At 38.8% G+C, this 7,489-nt stretch overlaps 1 non-coding gene across 1 annotated transcript; it reads right to left on the bottom strand.

Annotated features, from left to right (window-relative positions):
• Window positions 1-3,619: 3,619 nt before the first annotated feature.
• On the bottom strand, window positions 3,620-3,734 carry LOC136769174 (U5 spliceosomal RNA). Its single transcript, XR_010822132.1, has one exon. It is a non-coding gene; the product is annotated as a U5 spliceosomal RNA (small nuclear RNA).
• Between the last annotated feature and the right edge of the window lie 3,755 nt (window positions 3,735-7,489).

The raw sequence follows: 7,489 nt of genomic DNA, 5'->3' as shown, positions 1-7,489 counted from the left end.
GGCACAACTGGACTGAAATGTGAAGTATTTGCTCAAAAGTCAAATTTAAATGAGACATGAAAGTTTATATTGTCAAGGATCCCATGGCACTATTCATTATTATTATGTATTAATATGTCTGAAGCATTAATCCAAGGTGATTTACAAGGTGTTGTTGAAAGAGTGACGTGGCTGAATTCTAAGTCAGGCTTCCCTCAATCAGGTCTAACAAATTTGTTATGACTCCACCTTTACTGCTGTGTACTAATCTGCTGGTACAAAATGGCTGCACCCCAGAGGGTGGTGGGTGAAGTGAGTCTGTAGAGCACTTTGGGATCTTTCCAGCTGCTACATGTAAGGTATTATTATTTATTAATAAATTAACTCTAGTCTCTGAAACTAAAACAAAGGCCAAAGGAACATTTCAAATGCTAACCCTTTGTGTTCTATACAGTTAAAAAGGAGAGTTAGAAATTTTGTACAACAGCATTTACATACCATATATGGCTTCCACCTTTAAGCGATCCAGAGGTGTCTTTTTCTCCGAAGTTGCTGCCACCACCACGAAGATTGCTCTTTAATAATGTTGGAAAGTCAAAGACAGCAACCGTCAGGGTTCTTGCATATGACGTATTCGTGCTCCACCTCTCTGCAAGGATCCAGGACAGTTTGTCAATGTAAACTCCAGTGCCTGGGAATATTTCCACCTAAAAGACAATGGTAAATAAAAAACAAGTTTATCCCCAAACTATTCTTATATTATGTTAAGTGGAATACATTATCAGTAAGGCTGTGATTTTGTTACAGAAATGTGTTATTAAAGACCACAGTATGTCTCAATTCTAAGTTTATTAATTTACAGACATAATAAAGTCAGTGAATCTGTGACACCCATAATTCAATTACATTCTTATTATCAACTATAACTATGAATATAACTGATAATGTAGCATCATTAGATTGTTTACAACCAATATTTGTTTTCAATATATATATTTTTACCTTGTCTTTGTAATATTGTAGACCAAGAGTGTTATACCTGTTTTGGTGATTCTTTGTCAGATTCAGAACAATTTGCTGTGGGGCTGTCAGAACCACTTGATGGTGACACACTTTTGTCTTCATTGCTGATAAATGTGGCTTTTGTTACAATTTTTTTCAGATTGTCCAAAAGGTCTGGAATCTCTGGAGAAAAAAAACCTTAGTATTAAATGATAATCATTTCTAGTAATATATTTAATGCAAAGTGAAAACAAAACCATCAATGCCTGCAATTATACTTGAGAGACTTGCTCTATGTTATTGGCAAACTGACCTTTTTGTGGGTCATTAACATTAGCTACGAAAAAAATAAAAAAGATAAAATACAAGAATTACCAGGTCTAATGTAATGCATATAGTCATTAATGTAGGATTATGAAGTTATGTTGAAAAACTTTATTTAATAATCAGTATTATTAAACTATTAGACAGTGCACATTAAGAGTCTGTATTGTGGTTCTAGATTACTTCAGTATGATCAACTATAATACATTACTCTGGAATCTAAATTACTGAAGAATAACATTTATCAAGGTAAGGAATTATTTGCTATAAATAAAAAAACTTACCATCAACCATACGGTTTCGAAGACATTGGTTTTCATTTTTAAGTCTTGTGTTTTCCTTTTCGAGCTGCTTAACTTTTTGCTGTAGCTCAACTTCACTGGACTCTTTAAATGTCTGTAGAATATGACGGGATCTAATTCTTGAAGCTCCATCGGTTTTCTTTCTTATTTTGTGCTGTATTCAGAGAGGAAAAGAGTTTAAAATGAAAATATATATATATATATATGAATATGATTAAAAAAAAACCAATCCTGCAATACATTTATTTAATATTTGCAGTAATTATCTCACCGGTAACTGTGGTTCATCAAGGTCACTATCATCTGAAATTTGAAGTTTTTTGTTTGGTTTAGGTACTCTCTTCATTTTAGGACAGGGCATTTTTGTTAGGTCATTAAGTTTTCTTCTTAGTTCGCCTTCTTTTCCTAAAATAAAAATAAAATAAATAAAACCCTGCATTATGTCCACAGATATTTGGGGATTATATTTATTTGTCATAAAAATACTGTGCTTTGACCATACAAATTAAGATGAACAGCCAACACTGAATCAAAACTGAAGTTAAATTATATCTGGTTTAATTTATTTTGTGATTTGGGGGATTTTATTGTAAAGCACAACACACAATAAATCGTTCTTACAAATGCCAGTCAAGTATGACGAGTTTTAGCGCCCTCACCACCACCTACCATGTTATAAGAGTATGTTAGAAGTACAACACATTAATAACTTAAACATTCATTTCAAATATACTGTGATTGTATATATCAAATAGCATGTAAAGACTTTAATGTTTTTTTTTTAAATAAACATTGTTACCAGTCATAATGATCTGCGCTTCATGGACAGGCCATCCACCTTTTGGAGGTTTGTTCGTGTCTCTCCACTCTGCTCTGAAGTTTCGAGTCGTCTCTTCGTCATCATCAGCAATGCTGAATAAATCAAAATTGCGAAAGCAAGCAGTGGGAATCACGCTGTAAGAGTCTTTGTCGACCCCGCTTTCCCACTTCACCAACGCGTGCATCACCGCCATACTACCTTCACCTTCTCGTCCGTTTTTTCTGCGCGTTTTTCCCCCGACAAGTCACGGCACAAAAAACAGTCCCGCTCTGCATTCTGGTACTTGGCGTTCTTAATAACACCAACAGGGTGTAATCGCATAGACCACTCGAGTATAAAGTACTACATATCCCATCAGTTACAGTTTTTTTTCATCTTCTGAAACTGCAATTTAGCACTTTCAACTGTTTCTTAGTGATTCCTAGAATTACTAACCGGTATTGTAGTCAATGTGTTTATAACCTTTTTTGTTTAACGATTTGTGTGTTATCCTATGGGATCCCATGGTCTTTGATTTGGTCACGGAAGTGATTTGTCTTTGATTTGTTGATCTAGAGTTGAATTTTAATTAGTTTTTCCCTTTTGTATAATTAGTGTAGTGCTACATTTAGTCTTTGTTTTTAAATAAATTTGACAATTTATATCTTTGGAATTGGTGTCTGCGTCCAATTATTACAGAAATTGAGTTCTACAAGACTCCAGGATTCGTGATAAGGTGATACTATGAATTCACTTCTTTAATTGAAATGTATAAGTGTACCTTACGCTACATATATGTATGTATGTATGTATGTATGTCCAATTGCTTTGACAATACAAATGAATTGAATTGAGAGGGAGAGAGAGAGAGAGAGAGAGAGAGAGAGAGACAGACAGACAGACAGACTGACAAACAGAAAAACAGACAGACACAGACACACACACACACAGAGCCAGCCAGCCAGCCAGCTCAGCGATGACATCACGAGCCTCTCTCAGCTGACTGCTATGACATCACAGAGCACGTACATTCCGTTGCTTGCCGTCTGTCAACCACTCAGTCACTGCCAGCCAGACTGGCTGGCTGGCTGGATGGGGGGGCTGCTTGCTGCTGCTGCGTACCTTAGCAAGCTTATTTGCTTGACCGGCCTTCCTACTCCTCTGCCCACATGCCCACCTATGCCCGATCTGCTGTTCACCTGGATCACAGCTCCGCCCCAACAAGGCAGAGCCCCCCAAGAATGGTACAAACTCACCCACGATCCCCTCCACGGAAAGCTTTAGCAAAAGGCAAAAGCGTTATACGTAATGAAGAGGAACCCGAGTCCAAGACGCATCCGACCAGCCATACATATTTGTGTGTATTAAAGATCACATTTTCTTACATTTAGTTTTTCTGTACTTTATTACATCTTATTGTGATTTATAAAAGTATTGTTTCTTTTCCATATGTATGTATGTATGTGTGTGTGTGTGTGTGTGTGTGTGCCTGTCTCTGTGTGAAAGTGTGTGTGTGTGTGTGTGTGTGTGTGTATATGTCTCTCTGTGAAAGTGTGTGTGTGGGTGTGACAGTGTGTGTGAGTGTCTGTCTGTCTGTCTGTCATGTAACTCGCACATCTGTGAGGGCACCATTTTTGCAGAAGAGATGTACACATTTTGGAGCAACATATGCTGCCATCCAGACATCATCTTTTCCAGTGACGTCCCTGCATTTTCAAACAGATCACATTTTATTACACTTTGTTTATCTGTACTTTATTACATCTTATTGTGATTTATACTTGTAATGTTTCTTTTCCATATATATGTATGTACAGTGGGGGAAAAAAGTAATTGATCCCCTGCTGATTTTGTACGTTTGCCCACTGACAAAGAAATGATCAGTCTATAATTTTAATGGTAGGTGTATTTTAGCAGTGAGAGACAGAATAACAACAAGAAAATCCAGAAAAATGCATTTCAAAAAAGTTATAAATTGATTTGCATGTTAATGAGGGAAATAAGTATTTGACCCATTTTCAATGCCCTGGCTTAGGGAAGGAAGTTCTCACCCATGATTTGACAGTACATGGCCCCGTCCATCGTCCCTTTGATGCGGTGCAGTTGTCCTGTCCCCTTAGCAGAAAAACAGCCCCAAAGCATAATGTTTCCACCTCCATGTTTGATGGTGGGAATGGTGTTCTTGGGGTCATTCCTCCTCCTCCAAACACGGCGAGTTGAGTTGATGGCAAAGAGCTTGATTTTGGTCTCATCTGAGACCACTTTCACCCAGTTCTCCTCTGAATCATTCAGATGTTCATTGGCAAACTTCAGACGGGTCTGTACATGTGCTTTCTTGAGCAGGGGGACCTTGCGGGCGCTGCAGGATTTCAGTCCTTCACGGCATAGTGTGTTACCAATTGTTTTCTTGGTGACTATGGTCCCAGCTACCTTGAGATCATTAACAAGATCCTCCCATGTAGTTCTGGGCTGATTCCTCACCGTTCTCATGATCATTGAAACTCCACGAGGTGAGATCTTGCATGGAGCCCCAGACTGAGGGAGACTGACAGTTATTTTGTGTTTCTTCCATTTGCGAATAATCGCACCAACTGTTGTCACCTTCTCACCAAGCTGCTTGGTGATGGTCTTGTAGCCCATTCCAGCCTTGTGTAGGTCTACAATCTTGTCCCTGACATCCTTGGACAGCTCTTTGGCCATGGTGGAGAGTTTGGAATCTGATTGATTGATTGCTTCTGTGGACAAGTGTCTTTTATACAGGTAACGAGCTGAGATTAGGAGCACTCCCTTTAAGAGAGTGCTCCTAATCTCAGCTCGTTACCTGTATGAAAGACACCTGGGAGCCAGAAATCTTGCTGATTGATAGGGGATCAAATACTTATTTCCCTCATTAACATGCAAATCAATTTATAACTTTTTTGAAATGCGTTTTTCTGGATTTTCTTGTTGTTATTCTGTCTCTCACTGCTAAAATACACCTACCATTAAAATTATAGACTGATCATTTCTTTGTCAGTGGGCAAACGTACAAAATCAGCAGGGGATCAAATACTTTTTTCCCTCACTGTATGTATGTATGTATGTATGTATGTATGTAAGTGTGTGTGTGTCTGTCTCTGTGTGAAAGTGTGTGTGTGTGTCTGTCTGTGAAAGTGATTGTGTGTGAAAGTGTGTGTGTCTGTCTGTCTGTCTGTGAAAGTGTGTGTGTGTGTGTGTGTGTGCGTGTGTCTGTCTGTGAAAGTGTGTGTTTGTGTGTGTATGGGTGTGACAGTGTGTATGAGTGTCTGTCATGTAACTCTCACATCTGTGAGGGCACCATTTTTGCAGAAAGAGATGTACACATTTTGGAGCAACATATGCTGCCATCCAGACATCGTCTTTTCCAGGGACGTACCTGCATTTTTCAGCAGGATAACGCCAAACCACATTCTGCCCAGATTTCAAGCGCATGGTTGCATAGGCAGAGAGTGCGGGTGCTAGCATGGCCTGCCTGCAGTCCTGACCTGTCTCCGAATTGAGAATGTGTGGCGCACTATGAACTGCAAATTAAGACAACGAAGGCCCTGTGCAGTTGCGCAGCTGAGGAAATGCATAATGGATGAATGGGGGAAAATCCCGCTTGCTAAACTTAACCAAGTGGTGTCTTCAGTGCCCAAGTGCTTAATAAGTGTTATTAAAAGAAAAGGTGATGTTACATAGTGGTAAACAGTCGACTGTCCCAACTTTCTTGGTTTCTTTTCACTGCTAATGAGATGCTGTAGAGTGAGTTAGTTATATTGCTTTCAGGAGCTCTAATCGTATTGATGAGTTCATGCAGCATTTGTAATTGAATTTCAAAAAGAAATCCTTGCTGTCTGGCCTGTGTGTATGAGATGTACTCTGTCAATCTTTGGCTAACAACTGAAACATTGGTAGAACAGAAATGGCAACATAAAAAAGAAAAGTACATTTTAAAAGAGCACATTAAATAGGATGAATATACAGTTTTTTACAATCACTTTGTCACTCATTTCAGAACCTTGATGTCATTTTTCAAAACTCTAGACACAAAACTCAAAACGGTCATCACTTGTAACACAGGCTGTCCAATGTTCAAAACATTGCATTGTGCATTCATATCTTTAAAGAAACCTAGCACTTGCAGACTTGTTGGTTCAAATAACTCATTTATCATGAAATACCATAGTAACATAGTAACACAGAAGATACCGATAGTTTCACTGTGTAGTTGTTCGTACAATCATTAAATATTGTAGTACAAAATATGTGATACATGTTTCATTATGGTACTACACATAAATACATCACTGTAAAAGGACTAGTAGAGAGAATACTACAGACACAGTGGAATCATTGAACAAAATCTGAAATGTATTGATGCAATACAATCAAATCACACCATAGGTTTCTTTGAATCCATGCAAAAATAATTAGCTACAAAAACGAACAAAACTACAGTAAAATGTCAACTGCAGTGTTCCTCACCTGGCTTAGTGTAAAAAGCAAAACAAAGGATTGATTACTGTACTTCTAAATTTCCATCAGCCCTGTGTTCAGGTTCAGGTTCTCACAACCATTTTTCACAAGAGGCATCTTGAAACTGAACATACCTGAACATACTCAGTCATCAGCTGCTTCACTCTGTCTGCATTTCTTTCAAAAGGCACACTATACTCTGTGCTACACATTGGTATGCAGTATACAGTCATTTGACAATTGAGAGTAGCCTAATGTTTAGTGCATGCTGAAGACTTGCCGCTTCTCAGTACGGACATTTCTGATGATTGAGGCCACAGTTGATCCTGAGTTGATTCTGAGGTTTGATTGAATCATTGTAGCTGCCTCAGTCATGGTCATGCCATGATTTACAACATGTTCTACAACTATTTCTCGGATTTCACTGGACACTATTTGCTGTTGCTGCCGCTGTCTGGTCCGTGGCCTTGTCCTCTACCACGTTCCCCCAACACCTCTCAAATGAGGCCCATGGCTGCCTCTCTGGTGAGGCCTAAGCCCTCCTCTATGACGAGGCCCACGACCACCTCTCAGAAGGGGTGCATGTCCCCTTCCATTCCTTTGACCA

The sequence above is a fragment of the Amia ocellicauda genome, chromosome 14, assembly GCF_036373705.1.
Source record: "Amia ocellicauda isolate fAmiCal2 chromosome 14, fAmiCal2.hap1, whole genome shotgun sequence".
NCBI classification, from domain to species: domain Eukaryota; kingdom Metazoa; phylum Chordata; class Actinopteri; order Amiiformes; family Amiidae; genus Amia; species Amia ocellicauda.
Note: the sequence above shows the minus strand (reverse complement) of the source record. Positions and strands in the feature narration are given on the sequence as shown.